This window comes from Anopheles bellator, chromosome 2 (genome assembly GCF_943735745.2).
Source record: "Anopheles bellator chromosome 2, idAnoBellAS_SP24_06.2, whole genome shotgun sequence".
Classification (NCBI taxonomy): Eukaryota; Metazoa; Arthropoda; class Insecta; order Diptera; family Culicidae; genus Anopheles; species Anopheles bellator.
Genome location: NC_071286.1, coordinates 81,318,019 through 81,329,800, shown reverse-complemented (window position 1 = coordinate 81,329,800; position 11,782 = coordinate 81,318,019).

Sequence of the window (11,782 nt, the reverse complement as noted above, 5' to 3'; positions counted from 1 at the left end):
TGTGAACTCTTGTGAATGCAACTGACCTCGCGTGGTTCCCTCATATTCAGCAATTGGATTTCACCGTATCTACTCATATCGGTGAAGATTTTTAGTATTTTAGTGCGATTTTCGAGAGGCTCCGCAAATTTTAATATGGCATAGAAAAAGGACATACCTTACATAGGGAAGAGAAAAAAAATCGCATTACGCTTCTTCCCACTGTAACTGCCGGTTCGGGTTCCTGTAACCGGGCATGATGGCGTCGTTTAGGATGAGTTGAAATTTTTATGTTCCGTATCATGCTCGATAAGCAATTGATAATATGGGTACTGACATTTGCCCTCTTCCTTGCGATCAGAACGGAAGCCATCGGCAGGCGCACTTGTTGTTGTTGTCACGTTGTCCCGCCCTCCGAAGGATACGGAAGCCAAAAAGCCATCGCGATAGCACCTTGGCGGGTGCTTCTTTTAAAATTTATCGCCAATCGCGCCCGAGCTCCGAAATGGTGCCGCAGTTCCGCCACTCCGACGGCGAAACACGTAAATGATGAGAGTGTCATCAATCACATAAATTTGATTTAAACTGCAGATATAAAGCAAACGATCACACGCAACGCCATCGACCATTTGTTGCCGGTAGCCCGTAGCGGGTTCGGTGCGCCTTAAACCTGGCCCGTACGTGGGTATAATTTATTTACACCATTTATTCTTTTCCGTTCGGCATTTTACGTCTTTTTATCAATTTCACAACACACGCAACAAACAACCGCTTCTAATGATCTCGTAGGCACGCCAGTTGGTTGGCCGAGATATGGGGCAAGGTGTCGTTCTAGGAAATGACCTTCGGCCCAGATCCGGCCGCGAGTGGCTTTTTTGTTTTCCGCTGAAACCCGAACCGCGAGCGGGTTGATTTATTTGCTCATCTAATTCGCATCGGGCGTGGCCAAAGGAACGGTTCACGTTTGACGAGCTTTGAAACGAGTTTTGTTTGGCTGGGTTCCCGTTTCTCACGCCGGAACCCTAAGGAAGTCGCGTTTCGCTTGCGTGACGCGAACCGGAACTCCATCATCGTCCACGCCGTCGCTATCGCGCGATGCTCACAAATCACTTGCGGGCTCGGTGGGCTGTTGGGACCTGGCCACGATTTCCGTTCGGTGACACTGTGTCGGAGCATAAATTCACTTTCGCGATAATTAAGGCCGTACGCCAGCGTCGCAGGAACGCGGGTTTAATGGTGCAATTATTTTTCCTAACTACGCCAGTTTTGGACTGCACTTCCGTGTCACATTCCGGGCCCATTGTGAGTGCGTGAGTGCGTGTCCCGGTGCGCTCCATTCGCGAACATAATTTCACCGAATCAGGCTCCGGCTTCAGATGAAGCATAAATTATTGATAATGATAGCGTTGCTATGCAGGAGCCTCTCCCGGGTGAAGGTTTCTTTACGCCGTGTACCTCATGCCTCAAACCGACCGCGCTGGACAGTGTTCCATTCGGTCCGGTGTGTCCCATTCCCAACAGTGGCGAAACGTGGGCCAAAGCCCGCTTAAACCAAATTACGTTGAAACAGGATAACGGATGCACACCGGCAGGGTGCCCATGATCCGGATGGACGAAGCTGAGACTAATCTGCGGCTTAAGGCTGAATGTAACATTTCGCACGTGAAACACGCACAATACTGTACCGAGCTGGAATGAAACTTTTGAGATAACACGAGCGTCAGGTGATACTTAAAAAATTAAACGCACTTTTATGAGGAATTTGGAAACCCCGGCGAGCAGAAGTTCCGAGGAATGTAAGCCGTGCAGGGCACTGGATCGTTGTTGGAGCATTTCGAAACCTGATTCCGAGAGCGTTGCATGAAATGCTAAAATGGTCCCTTCCAAAGAGGACTCCGGCTTCCGGACGGTGGCCCATTTCGAGTGAATCCTTTTAAAAGCAAATTAAACCATCGTTCCGAATCCCTGCCCTACTTCACCGTGCTCATTTGCGACGGACAGTCAGTCGTCGGGCAATGATTTCCCGTGAAAAGTCACGTCACGTCGAACGAACCGTGGCAGTTGTGCAAAACGTTGGCAGGCGACAAACGGTCGGGTCCGGAGAAGGGCCGGGTGGCAAAAATCACGCTCGCCAAGCATCGTTGTTCTGATGCTTCAATTAGTGCCAAATCTCATCACGCTGACTCATGCGCTCGGACGAAGGGGCGAGCCGACCTCTTTCTTGAAGACTGGTTCGTTGCTTGACGTGGCGTAAAATTGGGGACTCGATGAAGTTTTACAAGTTTGCTCATTATTTCCAGCACCAGCCGGCCAGGCTACGTCTTTGGGGCACGCTCTTTGGAGTGTTTCCGGAGCGTTGCTCCGAAAGAACAGCGGTATCTTTAGTTTTCCCGGCATCCGGTTGAGCACTTCCGGTCGTTGCTGGGTAAACTAAAATGACACTCCCTCCCGGGGGTTTGATAGGGGAATAATAGTTGGTACGATTGTGTTACTCTTTTGGCAAGTGTTACAACATGGAAACGGACCGGAAGGGTTTGGAACTCAAGGGCAATAATGTTGTTGTTGTTGACTGCAGCAGACGATCTATTCCCACGGTGGATTCAGCTACTGGTGTTTTTCCACAGATTCAGAACGGAGGTTTGATAGCAAACCAGCGCTCTATTTTGGTGGAAAGAAGAGCTACGAAAATCCACGTCGAAAACGGTCCCGGGGCCCAACAGATAAGGCACTCGCTTTCTTGAGATGCTCGATCTTTGAGGACGCCAATAATGTTCGTAATTTTCCAAACACTTTCGCCACATATTAGGGCAATTGCGTAAATGGACGCGTGTTAAAAGGTGCACGGGTACGATAGGCGCGGTCCTTGTCGGCGCCAATCTCGAAGGTCGACCCCGCGCATAAGGTTTCTAGTTCGTTCGATGGCCCGAAAAAGTCGGTCTTATCAGGCCGACGGGTATTTTCACAGCCCGGCTGCCGACTGCTTCGCCGATTAAAGTTTGCGAAAGAAATTCTTCCACTTTTCGGCCCACCTTCGGGGGGGCCGTGTGCTGATTGGGGTGTTTTGGTGGCGTTGCTACAGATATGAAGACATGTTTAGACAGCAAGAAATGGGTTCCCAAAAAAAGGCTGGGCCCCAAATGGGTAGGACGGAGCTGCAGCAGGCTGCCTACCAAAGGCCAAAGGCTGCACAACAAAGGAATAATAATTTTGTAGCGTAATTGAAAATTTAAATGAGAAAACTTTGCTAACAACACAGACCGGCACGGTTGAACGTGCGGCTCTGATATTACCTGGAATCGGGCGATGGCGATGAGTATGTAAGTGATAATCTACATAACGAGAATTCGTAACGCTTCCTAGGCTTCGGTTTGCACTTTGGGATGCAGTTTGCAGACCTTGCCCCAAGGCATGCCGGGGCTTTGGAAACATTCTTTCGTTCATCGATATTTGGAAGCACAATTCGTAAGGACATAACATGCAGCAGCAGGAAGCCCAGCTATCTGTGGCAGGGTTCGGTTCGTTGAATCATAACTTTCGGAATGACAAACTTGTGCGGCATTTCATAAGTTTTCCAAAACAATCTATACGCAGCCGGTAGGTGTAAAGCATAAATCATTTTCCCTCCGGTTGAAGCGCGCATCTTCAGGTCGACGAGAAGCTTCGCAAAGTTTTTTTTCGCACCAAAGATGGAATTAAAACCAAAGCGCATGCCTTTCATTTATTTCATTAAACTTCTCGTGGCATTCAGCACCCTTCAGGGCGAGTCAGTCAGCATTCCGAAGAGAGAGTAATTTTGCGGCTTCTTCTTTTCATCATTAGAAGAATTTATCCTCAGCCGTACTCCGCAAACTCGCGGGTTTTGTTTCGGTTGCGTGAAAGTTCCAGCGGCCAGCAAAGTATGCAACCTCGGACTTTTGGTCACGCGTGTTCCCTCGTGAAGAGTTTTGCCATGTGCTTGCCGTCTACGTTGCTTCTGAAGGTAAATCGTGTTTTTTGAGGTCTTTTTCCGCTCTCTCTTTCTCGAGTATTAAGTCTTTAGAAGAAAAAATAGCAGTGTTTGAATTGGGGTCCGTGTGCGTTTCGCGCTGTTTATCTTTGGCCGGCGCAGTTTGGCGTGAAACTGGATCCTTGTTCGAAAGCCAAACATTCGTGCCAATCAATCTTTACGCGCCTTAAACTTTTTAAGACGAGCCAATCTTGGGATGGAGATTGATGGGCATCTTTTTATCAAGTAAATACATTAATTTCAGCACGCGTTTTGATTCGATAGCTTTAAGTGAAAGCTCCGATTTAGGAAGTAATGGTGAAGTAGGAATATTATTATTTTTAGCGAAGCGCCAATATTTAGTACATTCGATGCGATCATTTAGAACGCATTTCGCCGAGATCATTCTATCAATAATAGAGTGTCACGTGTCACGCCTTGGCAGTTTGTTATGCTCTTCTGTTATTTGATTACCCAAATGGACGTTTCAAACAGCGGGTAGATTAAAATCAGCTCGAACACGAGGTCAGGTACGACGAGTAGCCTGATGCCGGCCTGATAGGGTCCTTGGCAGTGCTGCTGAAAGTAATAACCCCAATCACAAATCAAATTTTGTGGCCACCAGAAAGGTGGCTTCATGAAACCTACGGAACAGTCCCACACACCTGCAATCAATCTTCCATAGACCGCCGCGATGCTTGCAAAGAAAAGTGACCAGCGCCCGGAGCCTTGCGATCTGAAAGCGATCCAGTAAATTTCCCAATAACGCCGGCCGGTTGGCCAAGGATCATTTCCCGGGGCGGCCAAGGAAAGCGCAACCTACACCGGAGGTCGACCCGAAGGTTGCGAAGGCTGTGGTAAGAAAAACACTTTCCGATTGCATGCGCCTGGACTGGACGGAAATGAAAAGAGCCCCCCCACGCGTGTGTGGGGCACCGCTGCCATCAAAGCCATCGCCAAAAGGTTGGGCCAAAGGCAACCCGGAGGCGTTGACGATAAAAATAAGCAACTGCCGAGCAAAAACCTTGATCTTCTTGGATTTTCCTTCGTTGCCGCCGGCGCAACCGAGGGTTTGTTTGATTCTCTTTCCCGTTTCTGGGCCGGACTTTTTTTTCTGTTCATTCCTGTCCCCCGGAGGAGCTGCCATGCAAAGCAGACCGAGGCCGGCCTGCCTATTGGCAGCCCGGCCACAGCCCGGTTTGAGATCTGTCGCTTTTTTCCTCTCTTTGCTAGTGGTTCTTGAGAATTTCCAATTATTATTCGCTTCCAATCTCCAATTCTCGCGGGACTCACTTTGTTGGCTGCCGCAAAGTCCTCCCCCACCCGCCCCCACCCCCTTTTTCGCATATGGGTAGGTGTCCTTTTGGGGTGGGAAACGTTTTACGACTGACTTTTGAGATTTGTGCTGAAACCGCTTTGGCACGGGCGAACCACATATTCAAATATCTGAGTGAGTGAGCTTTTCCGGCAGCAGCGATGCGAACGGCACGGAACGGCCCCGGCACAGGTGGGACGCCCCCGCCCCCCACACACACGGGGGAGGGACTCAAAATTGATTTCCACCTTCAATTATGCTGATATCGTGCGGTAGTTTCCGGGTTTTCTCTGCCACCCATCGAACGGATGGATTTTTGCGCTGACAGCACACGCCAACGCGCCCGCACGTCTTGTTTTCGTCCTTTCCGACGGGCCAAAACATGTTTTTATCCTTCCGCGGCGCGGCCGAAGCTCGCAGAAAATCAATTCGGGCCCGGGCACGGCACAGCTTGACGCGAAAATGGGCACTTTTTGCGGGTTTCGTCGATGAGTCGAACCGAGCGAAATGGTGGAGCTGAAAATGGGACCCTTTTTGCGCGAAAAGCACTCCGCCCCGGGCGTGTTTGGATAATTTTGCGCACCGAAAAAAAAGCCCGTTAGCTGAATTATTGCATCGCGGCTGTGGCGATCGGGAACCGGGGGTCGAAATTTAATATATCGCCATGTTGGCCATCTTTGGCTTCCTGCTGGGGCAGGTCATCTGCCGTTGCCACTCGCCGGAAGGTGAGCCCTGACAATCGTCGTAAAAATGGGAAAAATTATCAGCCACATTCATTAGGCTAGTGGCCGGGTCTTAGGAGAGACTCCTTTTTTATTGATGGTCGGTTGGAACGCAAGGAATTCGAGGAAGACTTTCGGAAGTCCTCAGGCATACCTCCACACCGGAGGACCGGTTCCGGCCGCAGAGAGCATACCCAAAACAAACGACTAAATGAACCCCAAGGCCCGCGAAAAAAGGACTCCAAGGGCACGCCCCAGGTCATCGGGATCGGAAAAGAAAGGTGTTGAACAGTAAAGCCGTCGACGGTCTACGTGACCCATGCTGGACCTACGGCGCAAAAGTGGGGTTGTCACTGGGAAAGAAAATCGAGTGGAAAATCGGCCCGCTACTTGCAGGAAACGGGAGCGAAAGGTGGTGTTAAACAAAAAGAGAAAAAAAAAACAGCGGAAAATCCGGAGTCCGAAGCGAAAAGGTCGCCAGAGCAAACAAATGGCCCCGTTAATAGGCTCATTTGATGAATGTTTCGTTTGCCTTCATTCTGCGATGTCGGTTTCGGTTGCGATTCGGGGTCAGCCCTGAGCCCGGAGCGGGAAGTAACGAACCTGACTCCTGGTCCGAGAAGAGGGAAAAGGACGCTTCCCTAGGACGCTTCATTTGGGACCATATTTGCCGGGTGACCGGGCTGAACGGAAATGAGCCCCCGTCTGCTTTCGGACTGCGACCGAGAGCTGTCAGCACACGGTTCGTCCCTTTATTGCACGCCGCGTCCTCGAGTGGCCTCAGCCCAGGCAGTGGAAACAACCGTTGCTCAATTTTGAAGAGCATTATGGATGGCGTGACCGTCAAGCGTTTCTGTCGGATGGAAAACGATCGCCCGTTCGACCAATTCGTACCATTACTCTGACATCATCGGTTCGGGTGGCGTTACGGGCGGAAAATCGAACGGCGAACGAACCGAGAGAAGGAAAGAAAGGACATTTCGATCACCACGCTCCCAGCTTCGAGGGGAGAAATGCAAACGACCATCACCTCGACAACGACGTCAGACGCTCGGGAATTTCTCAATAGGTATTAGATGCCGGAGAGCAAATGTTTGAACGTTTGTCTCGCCCAAACAGAGCGCCAGGCGAAGTGTATTAAATTCGGAACATGAAGACGCCGGAATAGTTTTATGTCACGGATGTTTTCGACGTGTTTAACGTAGCGATTTATAGGCGAGGGCTATCCATTCCATTTCGGCCAATCGTGCAAACGTATTGCCCTTCCACCCCATACCCAAATACTGGTCAGATTTGAAATTTGAAACGGCTGTCTCCCGGTGGGCCAAAATTGTTTTGAGATTGTCATGAAATTTGCCATAAAAGAGATGCTGAGATTTTTACGATGGCAGCTGAGACGAGCTAATCGGATGGCAATCGAATAGCAAAAAGCTACAGCTCTAAAAGGGAGCAAACAAAACGAAAGTATTTGCTTTGAGCTCTTCAGTAAAAGGATATATTTTTTAACAGTTTCTTTTCGTAATAAAGATCGTTCGGAATTTGATTTGAAATCCTTAACATGGCGAAATGTTTCATCACACTGAAAAGATCTTTAACGTCGCCTGGTTGCAAACACTCCGCGAATCACTAAAGTAATTGTTAAATCCTTTTCTATGCCAACCCTGCATTACATGTGAACAATCAAACAATTTTGCATACCAATATTCATATAGTCGCTCCCCATTGACCACAAAGTCCCGTTTTCTATGAAGAACTCTATTAAAACACGGTTGATGATTGACCAAAATTCAGCCAAAGGTCAACAACGTTACACTAGACGAGGTGCAAAACAAGAACTTCCGTTTCGCAAAGAACCGACCAATTATTTGCCGTGATTTTGAGAGTATGTCGTTGGTCAGGGTCAACCCAAAGAACCCAACAATCCCACACACTGTGCTAAGCAATGTGCCCATTCATACCTCGTTGGCGTCGATTCCTGTGCCGTTCGCCGAAAGTTCCGATTCGCGAAAGTTGCTCCTTTGCCGGAGCGTCTTAAACGTCGGACGCTCGGGCTGCTAATCCATCTCGGGCTCTGGGTGTCGGGCTCTCCGCCCGAAAGTTGCTAAACAATCGACCCGTCCCCGTTTCTTTTGGCCCATCAGCCAGACCAGCAGGCTGCCGTGGCCGTGGCTCCCCGGAAGCACACACCGGAAGCAGCTTCCGGTGCTGATGTGCAGAGATTCACTTTAGGCACGGCTGGCTGGCCACGCGGGACCGCTTTCGGAAGCGCCTCCAACGATCGCTGCAGATTTGGCGCGGCATTCATTGAAAGTGTGCCACCCGGGTTAAAACTTATAAGTTCAATTTGAAACTTTAACAGCCCACACCCGTCCGTTCGTCCCGTATCGTTTACTGCACAGCCTTCCGGTGTTGCCTTTTAGTTGCAGTTGCAGGCCGGGTTTTCGTTATCCCCTTGGCCCGGCACTTTTTTGGGGTGCACCATCTGCTGACGCCAACTGCAGCACGTGCCATTGTATCGTGAAGGACTCCCGTGGCCGTGGAAAGTGACTGAAAAAAGTGAGGAACGGAACACGGATTCCGTTATTTTTAAAACGCTCCGGCCTCGAGTGGGCACTACAACTCGCCCAGAACGGTGCCTGGTGTCCCGGTCCCGTGATGATGATGATGATGACGATAGAGACCGGGAGCCCTCGCGGTTGGGTGCACCGCGGAGGTCCGGAATCAAAACTGTCGGCCGTGGCTTTAAAAGCGGAAGTTGAAGCACGCCAACGTCAGAAGGCAGCTTCCGCTCCATTCCGCGCTTCTTGTCCGGTGGCGGAACTTGGCGAAGAGCGAACTTCAACGTGAGGATATTTGGCAGCCTTTTAGTGGAATTTTCAAACTTAGACTCCCCGTTACGGAAAGCTGTGTCCCGCTGTGTAGCCCTTTAACAAGTGGGTCGGAGGCGAAGTGTGCACCGATCGGACGGCCATCGGGCGGCTAATTGAAAGCAACCATTTCGGTGCACGTCGCTAGCCAGGAAATGGGATATTCGGTGCAGAGTGCAGTCTAGAAGATGATTACCCATTAAGGGCGCATAGTGTTGAATCAGTGCGATTAGAATTCACAGCACCAAACTGACACCAACTGTTACCGACATCGAAAGTAAGATGAAACGTGTGATCTTCTTTAACGATAGACAACTAATTAAGTTAAATATACGATGCGAAATATGCGTTGGCTTGGTAAAAATGGGTTTAAATATTCAACAATACAATGTTTCGTACTTGTGTATTATTTTTGTTCTGTACGGATGGACTGTGGAATAGAAAAATCGAACATTTGGCTGCAATCAGGTCCGACGCAATCCGGGTCCTTCTGCATTCCCACCAGCTCACTAATCTATTCCGGGCGGGTCTACCTACCTGTCTCATGTGCAATCCGGCCGGTTCCAATGATTAGCAATTTTTTTTGTGAACCTGTTCCTTCGAACACTGAGGACCCCCGCCCATGTACGCACCCATTCCCATCCGGTCACTGCATCGGGGTCGCAGGCGCATGTTGCGACACCAGCGATGCAAGCTGCCCTATAAATGGTAAGGCATTTTTTATTCACTCGATAGAGAAAGAGAGAGAGAGATAGGGTCCATAAAAGTGTCACAGAGTATTAGGCGATGGTAACTGTTTGCTGCCCTCGACGGCGGCACTCAATCCATCCTAGCCGGACACACGGTCCATATTTTATGAGGACCTTATTGTCAAACATCGGAGTACGGAGCGAGCCTGGTCTCTGGTCTCGTCCACCTAAGTGGCTTTAAAGTGGGAAGCAAAAAACCCCCTCCGACAGCCCAACATCAGGGAGATCCGAACGGAAAAATGTGATTCCAGCGAACGGCCGGAATGGACCGTACACATTTTGTAATCCTTTCCACTCCCATATTGGGCTACGGGCTACACATTTTTAGTGGTACTACCCGGACGAAGTCTCGCTGCAGCAATAGTCGGCACACAGCGCAACAATAGATTGAAACGCAAACGAATCAAAATCAAAATTTCATGAACATTAATTGGAACATGTTTTCGCATGCCGTTTCAGGGGGACTAGATCCAGGAACGACCCTAGCGATGCCAAAGTGGGAAAAGTTCTCCGAAAAACTCACAGGATCACGTTCGAATTTTGGCACAAATGAAAACTCAATCTCGACATCGAACATTCCGAATGAGAAGCTCCGTTCACTCCGATTTCGGGGATGGTCAACTTGCTGTAACCCGCGTTTGGTCCCGATTCACGCGCGTGCTCCCGTGATTAGAATTCAATTGCAATTTGTTGGCTTGGTCACTGTTAATTGTGGCACGCACTTCGCACTGCGTGCAGTGGAAGTGGCCCTGGACGATGTCCCTGTTTGATTGAATTCAAAATTATGAACCAAAATTGCGCACCCGGTAATGAGCTTGGGGCAGGGGCTTGAGGCACGCATAAATCAATCATGCCGTATCCGGCAGCTGATAGCCCGGGTCCTAACTGAAGTAGCGTGCGCGATTCCTACGAGTAGATAACTCGGTTTCGCATCCGGTCGCAGGTGCGAATAATGTCATTTTACTGGATTATCAAGCATGGCGCGGTGTCTGTGACGGAACAGTAACAGTAACCCCGTTGACAACCCACATCGGTGCACCGAGCACCGTGCTCCGGGCGTTGTTATGGATCACCTCCGTTGGTGGTGCCGCTACCCGGTGCCAGGTGTGCCAGATACTTCGGTACTGTCACGGCGCATTGACGTGTGTCAACGCAAAGTTCTCCTTGAAATGGCGTCTACTCGAGGACCTTCATTCACTTCAGCAGATCCCGACATGATCATGTGTGACAATTAGGTGCCGTGAGCCGAGAATGTGATTAGTTTTCTGGCCGGCAAATCGAATACGAATATGCGGTAGTAATGCTTTCTTTTCCCGCAAACTGTTGGTCCTATGTTTAGAACACGGTGAAAATGCCCTAAAATAGATTCCCAAACAAGGCTTTGCTCTAACTTTAATCCTATTAGCAAATTCCGATTGGCCCCCACAATGCTGTTTGCAATGGCAACACTGTGGCCTTAATTGAATGATTCCGAAAACAATCACCCAATCCGACGCCACCCGAAGCTGTTAATTTAAAGGCACCGTCCGCAGCGTTCGAGGCCGGTTAGTGACTGGTTTATCGTTCGCATCTCGCAAATCAAAACATGATTTGTGTAAGGCCGCACCCGATAAGATCCACCACCGTCAGCGACGGCATGCTCCTCGATGGTGCTCCCGTTCGACATGGGATTCGTTTGAATTTACATCTCTCGCTCTGGTTGAAGGTGCATCAGTCCGTCCGGTGCTGGTTGGTTGCTTGTGGCTTAGATTTGATTCATCGATTCCCAAAACCCCGGCCCACCGCCTCCCGGAGTTTCCCGGCGTCAGGAGGTGCCGGTGGTGGTGTGCGCGTGTGTGCATAAATCTGGCCAACCCGGAGCGTGCAGCATTATTTATGGCCTTCGCTGCCAGAGCGTGGGCATAATCTATCTGCAGCGTCGGATCGTGGTTGATTCACCGTACTATCATCCGTAGCAATTCCGTCGAAGCCTGTCTGATTAGGACGAGTGCGTGCATGTGTAGGTGTGTAATTATTGCCCTTGCGCTGAGGTGGCAACCGGGTTTAATGGAAAATCTGCGCCGTATCGGAACGTTGCCCGAGGTGAGGGCCGTCTAGTCGTTGGCTTTTGCTCTTTGAGGCTGATAAGCCTCCCGAAACTAATTTTAATTCTCGCGGTGGCCACC